We start from the raw sequence: 13252 nt of genomic DNA, 5'->3' as shown, positions 1-13252 counted from the left end.
TCTGTTCCTGAGCGCTGTTTTGAAGCCAATCAACGGCGGCACCCATATTGGAAATGCAGAACTCAACCAGGCAGAGTGTGATGTAAAGGGGTGGAGTTTGAGCCTCCTAGCCAACAGCTATGTGTTCCCGACCAGGTGTCCAGTCAGTCATGTCCTTATTTGGGCAAAAAGCTGGTAATCTTAATATCTTCTGAACCGTCGTGTTAGAAAAAAATTTCACCCCGTACAGTGTGTGCAGATAGAGAGCATAGCTTCGTAGGGCTGAGCGTTTTTTTGAACCAGGCTGTAAACATGTTATGAATGCTGCAAAGATCGCCTTTTTCCCATTCATGTCTATGTGGTTTCCGGTGTTTCTGCAGCCAGCCTCAAGCCAGATTCTGATGTATTGCCGTTTATAACACTTCCGCATGGGCTTCATCGTTTGAGACCGGAGGTTGCCGCTTAGCGGAAAAACTGTAGCTGTGAGCGAGGAGGCTAAAGGCCCACCTCTTTCAGGTTCAGGTTACTTTATTTGTACCCGTAGGTAAACTTGTTTGCAGCCAGTGATATGTTAGGTCGATACAAAATTACAAGATAGACTTCAGACAGAACAATCTACTTAATGTGCAAACATACAAAATATCCTAAAAACTAATCTAACACTAAAAATGGTAAAATGAATAGACATGATAAGACAATCTGTGCTCAGTCATAAGATTGGGGGCTGACTGTGTGAGAAAATAAAAGCTATGTTTGTTCAGCTCAGTAATAGCAGCAGGAACAAAGCTTTTCTTGTGACGCTGCGTCCTGCACCTTGGGACTAAAAACTGTCCGTCCAGAGTGTAGAAGCTGGAAATCACTGTGCAGAGAGTGTGAGGCATTATTTAAAATAGAGGTGGCTATCTGCTGTAACTGATTAGTGTACAGGGATGCTGTGGATGCCTGTGGCTCACGAATCAACTTGCTTGACCATTTAACTATCTGGTTTTAATGAGTTCCTTTCCTTTAGAGTGATTTGGCCAAACCATGACACTAAAGAAAAGGACACAACAGATTCGATAAAAGCATGGTAGAACATGGTCATGATTGTTCGATCAATGTGAAAGAAAGCTAGTTTTCTCAAGCAATGCAGACGCTGGTGAGCCTTTTTACACACTGCTGCACAGTTTGCCTCAAAGTTCAGTTTCATGTCAATGACGGTCCCAAGGTATTTATAAGTTTGCACAGACTCGATAGGCTGACCCTTGATTGAGTCACTTCACTCATGTGATACTCCTTCTGAAATCAATAACCATGTTTTGGTTTTAGAAACATGAGCTGAAGGTAAGACTCCTCACACCACTCAACAAACTGATCAACGACTGGACCGTGGCTGGTTTCATTTTCATAGAGCGGACTACAATGACAGAATCATCTGCATACTTTATAATGGATCTGTTTTCATGTCTGCTCTGACACATATTAGTGTAAAGGATAAACAGTAGAGGTGACAGCAGCACCCTTGTGGAGAACCTGTAGAGGAGCATCTCCGATCAGACCGCGTGCATTACTCTAACTCTCTGAGTCCTGTCTGGTAAGGAGTCAAGAATCCAGCCCATATAATTGTTACTTAGCTCAAACTGCTCCAACAGCCTTTTGATCAGAGGTGGGGCTGGATTGTGTAAAAGCAGAAGAGAAGTCCACAAGAGAAGTCTAGCATGAGTCCCATTTCCTGTCCAGATGTTTATAAAGCATATTAAGCAGGGTTCTAGTGGCATCCTCCCTCCTCTTTGAGGCCTATATGCAAACTGCATGGGGTCTAAAACATGTTCAGTTTGCTTCATAATCTCAGACCTGACCAATTTCTCCAAGATTTTCATTAAAATCGAGGTCAGGGCAATTGGCCTGAAGTCATTCAGGGTCATTCACTAATTGGATGCTGCAGTGGTGCCAACTTTGAAACTGAACATCACCAGAGTTTAGTAACAGACTAAAGTTTATATAATACCACACACAAAGGTTATCCAGTCTTCTATTCCCAAGTTCTATTTAGTTATATTTAGTCACTTGTTAGACAATAAACACAAAAGCAGAATAATTTAAGACAAAATATATTTAATTACCTGATTTATTTACAATTCATCAGTCAGCAAACATGAGATGCTGATTTAACCCATTTCTTTTCACATCAGATTACCTTAGGCCACTTTTATTTATAGTTTTTGTTCAATGTTTTATCAAACATTCTAAGTCTCTATAATTGTAAAGAGTTATCTGATTCCCAGCCTGAAAACTTTCTTCAAGGGAGAGTTTGTTATTTGAATGTATAGTCTTTTATTCAGTCATTTATTTGGTGAGTAAACACACACCACACACACAACACACACACACACACACACACACACCACACACACACACACACACAGGATACAGTAACAAAGATTATACATTAAAACTAAAGACAAATTACAAAGTAGTTCATTTAAATAATTCTTAAATCCATGAGGTAGAGCGTTGAGAGTATTTACATGTTACCATAGAGTACTTATCCACATAATAAGTAAAGGTTCAGGTATGAATTAGACCCGTGAGAGCACCTTTTCTTTTAATATGCATTTATTTTTATTAGTTTTATAATGATGTTAGATGTTAGTTGGCAGGAACACAGGCTGAGGGTCAGCTGGATCCTCCTGCAGCCTCCTCTACAGCTGAGGACGAGGGAACAAGCTCTTGTTCAGTTCGTAGTGTCCGGTCAGCACACAGCAGCTGAGACCACTGCGGGGCATCTCAATGGGAGCGGCGCTAACCCATATCCTGGCCTCCTCTTCGTAGCGCTGGACAGTTAGCATAGTGTTGAAGCTGTCATATCCGCCGATCACAAAGAGCTGGTCATCCACCACTTCTACGCCAAAGTAACTGCGTCGGGTGGAAATGCGTGGCATTAGTTGCCAGTTGTCGTTGTGAGGGGTGTAAACCTCACTTTTGATCACGTAGTTGTATCCTCTAATCAGGCCGCCAATCTAGGAAAGAAAGACGGAAATGTAAGTCCAGCGTTTCAATTGCCTGAGGAAACAACACTCACACCAGGAGTTCAAAATTAAAGAGTGAAAGCTGGGGTTAGTAGTCAGATTAGATACACTTTTTTTTATACTGCTTAAAATGATCGTTCTGTCCCGATGGCAATCAATACAAAATGTGTTCTTAAAAAAGAGGTAAAAGCTAAGAAGACCACGGTTTAATTACTTTAGAGATATCGCTCTCATAGAAAGATCACTGGCTGTAATTCATAAGGCACGAGCATCCACTGTTGAGTCTTGGTATCTCCTTATTACTTCTCTTTTAAATGTAAAGCTATGACTGATGGGTTTTTTTTGTTTTTTTTTTAATTATTTAATATATAGAATATGTACGACGGCAAATTAGGGCCATTATGAAAAAAAAAAGTAAATTTTCGAGTTTATAAAGTTGAAAATTTTAGAGAAAAAACTCGAAATTTCTGAGATTATAAAGTCGTAGATTTTCAAGAAAATACTTAAAAATTTCGAGTTTTTAAAGAAACGCCTGCAGAGACAATAACAAGTCATATTTTTGTAAATAATGAATCCACGAAGTCCAAAATATGAGCAGACAGCAGGTTGTGATTCTACAAAAGATCAGACACTAACTTTATGGGTTGATGCATAATTCGGCAATACTGATTTGTCTGCCGAAAGATGCATCCACCTATTATTCAGCTACAGAGACAGAGTTTTAAACTGTACATTGCCGTGGACAACTCTACTATGAGCGGTGCGCGTTCCTGCGAGGTGCATGCAATTCTCGGCGTGCCGGCGTTTCTCGGCACGACACCTGTAATGTCTTAAGTCCAGATGCTTATAATAATGTGATGATTCTGGGCTAGAATCAGTAGTATATCCTTATTGCTGAGTCCAAGTAGGAAGTACAATTTGATGAGGCTGTCAAGTAGGTCCATGATGGAGTGAAATGGTCAAAGGGCTGCTTGAGTTTGATTTCTCACAGATTTATGTCTTTAAAAACTCGAAAATTTTAAGTATTCTCTCAAAAATCTACGACTTTATAATCTCAGAAATTTTGAGTTTTTTCTCGAAAATTTACTTTTTTTTTTTCAGAGTGGCCCTAATACGCCGTCGTAAATATGAAACCTACACACATGAGCTATCTTATTGATGGATATATCCTTTCAATCCTCTCCCTCTTCTGCTTTGTTTATTTTTATTTTTATTTTTTTAAACCAAATTTTATTTATTTAACATTTAAAAAACAGCAGTATGACAAACAGAGACAGGCAAATGAATACATTTACGCAAAGTGAGTAACAGAGAGTGCACCTAACAACAAAAAAAAAAGAAAAGAAAATATAATAATAATATCAAACAAACAAAGAAGGACATCGTGTTATCAAGAATCAACATGTTCTTCCTAGATCACTAGTGAGCATACATAATCATCCTGCCATGACTTTAGTTCAGCTAAATAGATTGCATTCTTTGAAAGTGAGAGATGAGAGGCTGCCAACACCTGTAAAATTTATCTGTTGAACCACGAATAGTGTATTTGATCTTTTCCAATTTAAAAAAAAATAGCAGATCCTGAAGCCAGGATGTGTTTGAAGGAGGTGAATGAGTCTTCCAGAGAAGGAGAATCCGACGACGGGCTATTAATGAAGCAAAGGAGAGGACATTAACTTGCTTGGAAGTTATCTTAGTACCTTATTCAGGGATTCCTATCTAAACAAGTCAGACTGTTGAAGGTTGAATGTAGAGCATAACTGTGAAAAGCTAGCAAAGACACCGTTAACAGATAGGTCCCCTAGGCAAGACAGGCCCTGTCTGCTCCAGGAAGCAAACCTTGAGTCGATCTTGGCTGGTTAAATAGCTGATTATTACAAATAGGTGTGGCTAATGGTAGGGAGGTCCAGTCGAATTGATGTCTCACCTGCTGCCAGATTTTCAGAGTGTTAATAACTATGGGGTTGGTAGAATGCAGTCTAGGTTTAAATGGAAGACTGCTACATACCAGAGCTTTTAGGGATGAGGAGTGACGGGAGCTAGCTTCTAGATGGACCCACTCACCATCCGTGTCCGAGATCCAGAGTGCAACTTTGTGCAAGTTAGCTGCCCAATAGTATAACTGAAAGTTGGGTAAACAGAGTCCTCCCTGTGATCTCCTCTCTGGAGAAGAGATTTGCGGATTCTTGGGTTTTTACCTCCCCATAAAATTTAAAATCATCGAATCCAATTGAGAGAAAAACTTTTTAGGCAAAAAAATGGGTAAACATTGAAATAGGTATAAGTATTTGAGAGCACATTCATTTTAATGGATTGTATTCTACCTATAAAGGAGATAGGTAGGCTGCTCCATCTTTGTAGATCTGACTTTGGTTGAAAGAGATGTAAAATTTTCATTTGAAGAGAGGAGAGAATGTAAGATGAGATTTATTTTGGTCTAAGTGTCACCAAATAGTCCTTATTTAATTCTAATTTATTGGTATCATTGAGTTCTTTAATGAAGTCCAAAAGACTTCTATTTCATATATTGCACTGCCTCTTTAAGGTTTTGAACCAGTCACGATCATATGGTAGTGAATCAGCAGCGCTTGTGCATGTGAGCGGGGGCGTCGTTTTGGAGGAGGGGGGAGGGGTTAGACGGAGTTCTGAGGAAATGCTACATTCAAATTCATACTAGTTTTTCGTGACTACCAACCCTAGCTTTAAGTCAGTTTGCCAAGTAAGTCGCAGTTCAGAGAATCCATGCAAATTCAACCACCTTAATCATGACAATGCATTTTTGGCCTGTCCCTGCAACTGGACTATAAATGTGCCCAATCCATGGGAAACGTCAATATTAGTTTGAGGCAATCCAGCCTCAAACTACATTATAGAGCAACAACTCTATACTCTTTGTCCTTAGCTGCCTAAGCTAACACTTCCTCATGCCTTGTGCTGAGTCCATTGACCAACCAAGTGGGACTTGGTAAAAACAGTACTGAATCAGATGATACCAGTGGTTCACAAACGGCTGCAGTCTGCATCACTCACCATGCAGAGTGCCCTGCAGCCTCGCTGTTTACCAGCTTTCTTCAATTTTTTAGAAGTTACAAAAGAAAAGCTGAATGGAAGAGCATGTTTTTTTATTGCATAGTGACACAACCCATAGTGCGTTTGATGTGTTTATCTCATTAACACTCACTGTGTTAGCTGCTGAGGGGAAAACTGAGCTGCAGACATTACTGTGACCGCCTGATAACGGTTTCAAACACCTTCAAATAGTCACCTGTTATCCTCCAGTCAACTTAAACATGGTGCACTGAGAACATGTGTGCCACATATGAGTCACACACTTACTGCATAGATCTTGCCATGGTAGGCAGCGACCCCGAGGCCACAGCGGGCGGCTCATGGGGGCAATCATACGCCAGGTGTTGGTCTCTGGGTCGTAGCATTCAGCCGTGCAGACGCTGCAAACTCCGTTATAGCCCCCACAAATGTACACCTGCACACAGGTTAGGGACAGTTATTCTGACTGTGTACTTAAAACCCTCAGATGGGGAAACAACAAGCAGCAAATCTGAGTCAAGAAATTGAAGTCGTAAGCGCAGGTCTGGATCTGTTTCCAGGTGTGAGTGCAGGTCTGGCATGTGTGACAAGCAAGTTCATGAAAACATGGGCCCTGACATGATCTAGTACATCTAAGGAGTTTATGTGTGAAAGGGCATGATGTCGTTCCTGTGTCACCCACCTTGCCGTTTAAAGTTGTGGCACTAGCCCCAGACCTCTTTGCATGCATGGGCGCTACAAAGACCCACCGGTCAGTCTCAGGGCTGTAACACTCAACAGAGTTTAAGTAGTATCGTCCAGTGAAGCCTCCCATTGCGTAAATGCATCCGTTCAGCACTGCGATGCTGACGTAGCAGCGGGGTTGGCTCAAGGATGCTATCTGGTGCCAGGTGTTGTTGGGGAGGTTGATCTTCACTACAGTGCTCAGGTAACTGTCAGCGTTGCAACCACCGACTAAGTACACAAAGTCGTTGAGGACAGCGGCGCCGTGATGAGCGCGCAGAACCCCCTCAGTGCTCATGGTGACCCAGCGGTCGGCTCGGGGATCATACGCCTCAAGGGTGAGTGCCGGCGTGAAGGCATCTTTGCCTCCAGCAACCAATAAGATGGAATGAGGCATACGTGGGCAGCTCAGCAGGTTACGGTAGATGATATCTGAGCGTCTTAGGTCTCTGAATTCTCTGTTTGCTGCAGTTGCATTGCGCAGGATCGGGATACATTCAAGGTTTCCTCTTACAAACGTGTTAAGAAACACTGTGAACCGCAGGTATGTGTCATTCAACAAGCCAAGCCGCACCTGCACATATATCAAAGGGAAGGGGTTAGAAACAGCCATAATAGACATGGTACAAAGCCTGTTTATGCACTGTTGTCTGTTCATTGAGTTATAGATAGCTGTGTTTTCAGACTGCATTCTGCCTTGTTCTTGAGTTCGCCCTCCTTTAAGCTACTATTGGGGAGAAAATCAAAGTTTTCCAAAACCCTAATGATTGCTCTACCAACAGAGTCTGTAGAAGATGAGAAAAACGTGGAATGCATGTATGTTTAGATTGGTCTAAAGTGGGAGCATGTAAATTAAAATAATTTCTATGTCTATTTACGTCCCTCCTGAATCCAAACCAAAGCCAAAAAGCAGTTGTTTAAACTCCTATTTGGCACCAAATAATCTGAGGACAGACGTAGGGCAGCTGTGGTTCAGTGGGTAGAGTCAGTCGTCATCAATTGGAAGTTTTTGGGTTGTTTAGTGGTGTATGAATGAGACTGTCGTTCGAGGCAGATGGCCATCTAACATGAGTCTGGTTCTGCCTTCTGAGGTTTCTTCCTGTTAAAAGACAGTTTTACCTCGCCACTGTAACAAGTTAAATACTGTGAGGTGCAATGCTCATGTAGGATTAAGTTGGGGCAAGACTGGGTCTTACCCTGTATTGGTGTTGGGTCTCTGTTCATAGTTTGAAATATTGAGTTACCTTGGGCAAAAGCTGAGCGATTAACCCTCGTCTTTCATCAGGCCGGTGGTTGATCCAGCGGAGGACAGCCTCAAACACTACGGACTCATCTTTCACGCTGAGGTAATCGTTCTCGATGATGAGCCCCAGCAGATACACAGAGACCTCCAGGAACTCCTGAGAGACCAAAGTGATCTCCTCAAAGTGTTGCAGGACGTATTGTAAGACCTTGTCCCGGAGTTCAGGGCAGTGGTAGAAATCCACCACTCTCCAGATGGTCATACAGTTTAACAGACACAGCTGGTTCTCCAGGAAGGAGCAGCACTTCTGGACCATCCCCGGGATCAAGAACTGGTCTGCTGCTTCTAAAACATCCAACACGTTATCGTTGTTCAGGGGGATGGACGCGGTGTAGGCGTAGTTGATGATGAGGTGCATCATCTCTGGTGACACTCGGGATAGTGTGCACCTGCTTCCCTGAGGACGCCCAGGCACCAGTGAAGAGGGTGCTGTGAGATTAAAAAGAAATGAGGGTTTAAAGAGTGAACATTACAGAGCGACAGAGCTCTAATTTAAGGTTTCTCTTTCTATGGAGAAAATGAGCACTACTTCTTTAGTATTTGATACAAAACTGGCGTGATCGAGTCGAATCCGAGCAAAAGTTTTGTAAACACTTTACAAAAAACTCACACGTGGTCTTCTTGAAATTTCCTGACCTAATTTTTTATTCTGCTCCTTTGTTTGGTCAAATTAAAAGTCTGTCCAGCAACATTGGAGCACATATTTCAGGTTTTCTATATTCAGCACTAACCCTGTAAAGCCTGAACTATCAAATAACTGTCAGAAAATTCTAATTCTTTGAATATGGATTGTTTATTGGGTCTTCTGACAAATAATAAAAAAATAAATTAGATAGCAATTTTCATATGAGTTTTAATTTGCATCATATTTGGTACATCAGGCATTTTGGTGTCAGATTTTTGCTCAAAGTTTCTTATTTTTTAAACAAACTAAAGCATGTAAAAACAAAACTTTACCCTATTAAACTTCGAGTTTCATTCAAATGAAAAAATTTTTTAATTTCAAACCATTTTTTTGTATATTTCTTCTCTGAATTGTTTATTTTTTAGTGGAAATCAATGAGCAAAAGATAATTATTTACTTGGGAGCCATGGCAAAATCCCACCAGTCATCAATCATCATGATTCATCAGGTTGCATATATAAAAATACAATAAACGTTATAAATATCTCAATTTTCCTCTAAATATACCTATTTATGTCATGTAAAAGTTTTCTTAAATAATAAAAATACTGTATGTTGCTTTATGGAATGCATAATGTATGAAATTTAATAGAGTTAATATTAATAATATTAATATTAATATTAATAATAATAATAATAATAATGATAAAAATGATAATACATTTATTTATAAAGCGGCGATGAACGGGCCCTCGCACACCCGCAGCCGCCGCCTACGTGAACCGCCGCCACATATAAACCGCCGTCTGATATTTGCCACCACACGATGCGAAAGCTAGATCTGAGAGTATATACTGGCTTAGATGGCGCAAATGTTCAAAGTTTTTGGCAGATTGCCAAGAAAACCTCCAAACTTGACAGAGTGCCACGCCCACAATTTTAGTCTGAGCGTTGTTCTTAGTGTTACTTTGGATAAAAATGATGTGAACCTTATAGTGTTCATATTTATGTATTAATATGTTTCAGTCAGAGATGATATGAAACAGACAGATTTTTAGAAAACAGACATTTATTACCAATTATAAGAAGAACTCAAAGGAAATACAAATAAGAGCATTTGAAGATATATAAAAATGTAGCCCAAAAAAAAAATATAACACATTAATAACAGTAATTGACATGTCCAAGAAATAATATATTACCAACAATTAAGAAACAGCTTTCTACACAACAGTATTTGTACATATTTAAATGAGTTCTGCAGGGCTTGTTTCTCCTTTGCATCTTGATTCCCCGCCTCAACATATGCGGGGCAATTTTTGTCAGAACAGAATTCCTTTAACACTAATTTAATCGTAAATATGTCTGCTATAGAATGTGCCTTGTTTGGACTAAATCGGAGAAAAGCCCTAGGAGTAGCTCTAAAAAGCATGCACCCTTATTTGGGCGTCATTCTTCACATTCAAAGCTGTATGTGCGTTTGATGCCCCCCCTCGACGGCTTCCACGCCCACAATTTTTGTCTGAACAGAATTCCTTTAACAATAATTTAATCGTCAATATGTCTGCTATAGAATGTGCCTTGTTTGGACTGAATCGGAGTAAAACTCTAGGAGGAGCTCTCAAAAGTATGCACCCTTATTTTGGCCCCGATTTTCACATTCAAAGCTGTATGTGCGTTTGATGCCCCGCCTCAACGCATGCCACGCCCACAATTTTGGTCTGATCAAAATTTGTTCTCATAATTTTTTCTCGTCAAGGTGTCTACTATAGGTTGCCCTTGGTTTGGACTGAATCGGAGAAAAGCTCTCGGAGTTAATAGCGTTTGTATGCACCATTGTTTTGACACCATTTTTCATGTTCAAAGCTAGGTGGCGCTCTTCCTGTTGAGTTTGGGATATGGGTGCAAGAGGCTTTTTTGTGCGTCCTGATGCCATGAATATGTGTAAAATTTTTCAAGCATGTAGCTTAAAATAACCCCTATGTGGAGGGGTTTTTGAAAACTGTAGGGGGCGCTAGTGAGCACATTTTTTCGACTTTTTTTGCGAAACCCATAAAATGTCGCAATTTTTCCCAGCACTGACGAGCGTGTTGGATGAGGTGAAATTACGTGCATTTTAAAGTCACAAATATCAATTTTCCACCGTTTTTTTTTTATGCCCCGCCCCAAAGTCCGACACGCCCACATCTTTCGTCTGAATGGAATGCCTTTAATTTGTATTAATCGTCAATGGGTTTACTATAGAATGTGCCTAGTTTGGACTGAATCGGAGAAAAGCTCTAGGAGAAATTAGCAAAAGTATGCACCCTTGCACGGACCCATTTTGGCCCATTTTTTCATGTTCAAAGCTAGGTGGCACTCTTCCTGTTGAGTTTTGAATATGGGTGCCACTGACTTTTTTGTGCGTCCTGATGCCATAAATATGTGTACCATTTTTCATGTATGTAGCTCAAAAAACTCGATGCGTAGGGTGTTATTTTTACCTCTAGGGGGCGCTACAGATTTTTTTTTACGAGACCTATAATAACTTGCAATTTTCACCAGGCCCGATGAGTGTGCAAAAATACTTGCGCTTTCATTAACGTTCAGGGGTCCAAAACTGCAATCTCCTATAATATGAAACCCTTAGGGTTACAATAGGGCCTTCGCCACCTTCGGTGCTTGGGCCCTAATAAATCAATCAATTATAGGTCAAAAGCCTTTCTAAATAGGTGGGTTTGGAGTCCGGATTTGAAGTTGGTGAGTGATTGACAAGTCTGCAAATAAATACCTCCTGTATCAACTTTGATACACACATTTTAACATGATTTGACAAAAAATTAAGTAATGAAATATGTATTAGTTTAACATTACATTCCTCTTGAAGTTTCAGGAACAATTTTAAATTTTTTTTCATCCAAACTTTTTCAAAATTGGTAAAAATATCCCTGAAATGCTTAGAGGGTCTCTGATCCACAGCTGATCCACAAGTGACGTCCTTCTGGTGCAAGAATGACTCACACCTGGTGGATTATGGTAAATGGTAAGTGGACTTGTACTTATATAGCGGTTTTCTAGTCTTTCTGACCACTCAAAGCGCTTTTACGCTACTCGTCACCTATTCATACCCATTCACTCACCGATGGTAGAGACTGCTATTTAGTACCATTAAGGACCATTGGTATTAGCTGATCTCATTCGTTCACATTCACACACCTCTGAACAACAGAGGGAGCAATTCGGGGTTCAGTGTCTTGCTCAAGGACACTTCGGCATGTGACTGCTGGAGCTGGGATTGAACTGCCAACCTTCCAATTGATAGACGACCAACTCTACCCACTGAACCACAGCCGCCCCAATTATCCGTGCACTGCATGTATCTGATTGTTTACATCAGTTTTTTCGAAAGAAATATATTACACTGATGATGTAGAGGTCTCAAAAATGGATGTACCAAATATGATACGCTTGGCGTTATAGGGTTAAAACCTTGCAACCTTTAGGAGGGCTGTAGACATGAGGTTATGTTTCTTATATAACTAACTTGGTACAAATATTGCAAATTCATGTTAAAGAAAATCTCCTCAGTGTATTTGTAAAGATGCACTTCATACTCTATGTTCATATTGGTGTTTGCACCTGTTTGCCTGTGTGCGTACGAGTTTAGCGTCACAGTCTTTGCCTTGCAGAGGTACCCTACTCACCGAAAGTACGAGCTGCAGCCACACAGGATGATCTTGTGTGCATTAAACTCAACCTCCTCCGTCTTGATCACAACATCACACAGCTTCCCCTCCGTACGGAGTTCAGTCAGAGCTGTAGACATCTCCCTCATCTTTCTGTCCTGTTCAACTTGTTCAGAATTCATTCTCTCTCTTTCTTTTGTTTTGGACACAGTGGTCGATATCTTACACGAGGTAGTGTGAAGTGTGTGTGGCTCTGTCCTCAGACAATGAAAAGTGACTCAATTTTGAGTCTGCTCAGATTTTGTGATCTGATTTCAGAATGTCTCATTGTGATCTCACAGAACGTGGATCCGAAGCCATTGTGACTCTAACGGAACCATTTAACTTTGAATGTAAACAACTGTATTCACTCACTGACCTGTTAAACAGAAACACCTGGACAAACTGAATCCTGTCTAATATAAGATCCCACAGTTGACAGTGCATGTCAGAGCACAAATCAAGCCATAAAATCAGAGGAATTCTCTGTAGACCTCCAAGACAGGATTTAATCGAGGCACAGATCTGGGGAACAGCACACACAAAATTTCTGCCGCATTTATTCTTTATTCTTTATTTTTTATTCGGATCCCCATTAGCTTCAACAACGTGGTCGCTAGTCTTCCTGGGGTCCACACATAACAATAAAAAACAGTAATTTACAATCACAGTTCAATACATCTTAAAATATATAATAAATATTGCTGAACATGAATAAGCCATAGCAACCCTGAGAAAAATAATCTAAAAGAGAAATAGAAAATAATACAAAGAATACAGAAACAGTCAGAAGATCACAACAGATAATAATTGAGTCTATCTCAAGCTTAAAACAAATCTTTTGATGACTTTTTTAAAAGAG

The 13252-nt window shown here is 40.4% G+C and overlaps 1 pseudogene; it reads right to left on the bottom strand.

Moving 5' to 3' along the window:
- Nucleotides 1–2556: 2556 nt before the first annotated feature.
- LOC117812613 lies at nucleotides 2557–12649 on the bottom strand (annotated as a pseudogene).
- Nucleotides 12650–13252: the final 603 nt, after the last annotated feature.

This window comes from Notolabrus celidotus, chromosome 1 (assembly GCF_009762535.1).
Source record: "Notolabrus celidotus isolate fNotCel1 chromosome 1, fNotCel1.pri, whole genome shotgun sequence".
In the NCBI taxonomy this organism is placed as follows: Eukaryota; Metazoa; Chordata; class Actinopteri; order Labriformes; family Labridae; genus Notolabrus; species Notolabrus celidotus.
Note: the sequence above shows the minus strand (reverse complement) of the source record. Positions and strands in the feature narration are given on the sequence as shown.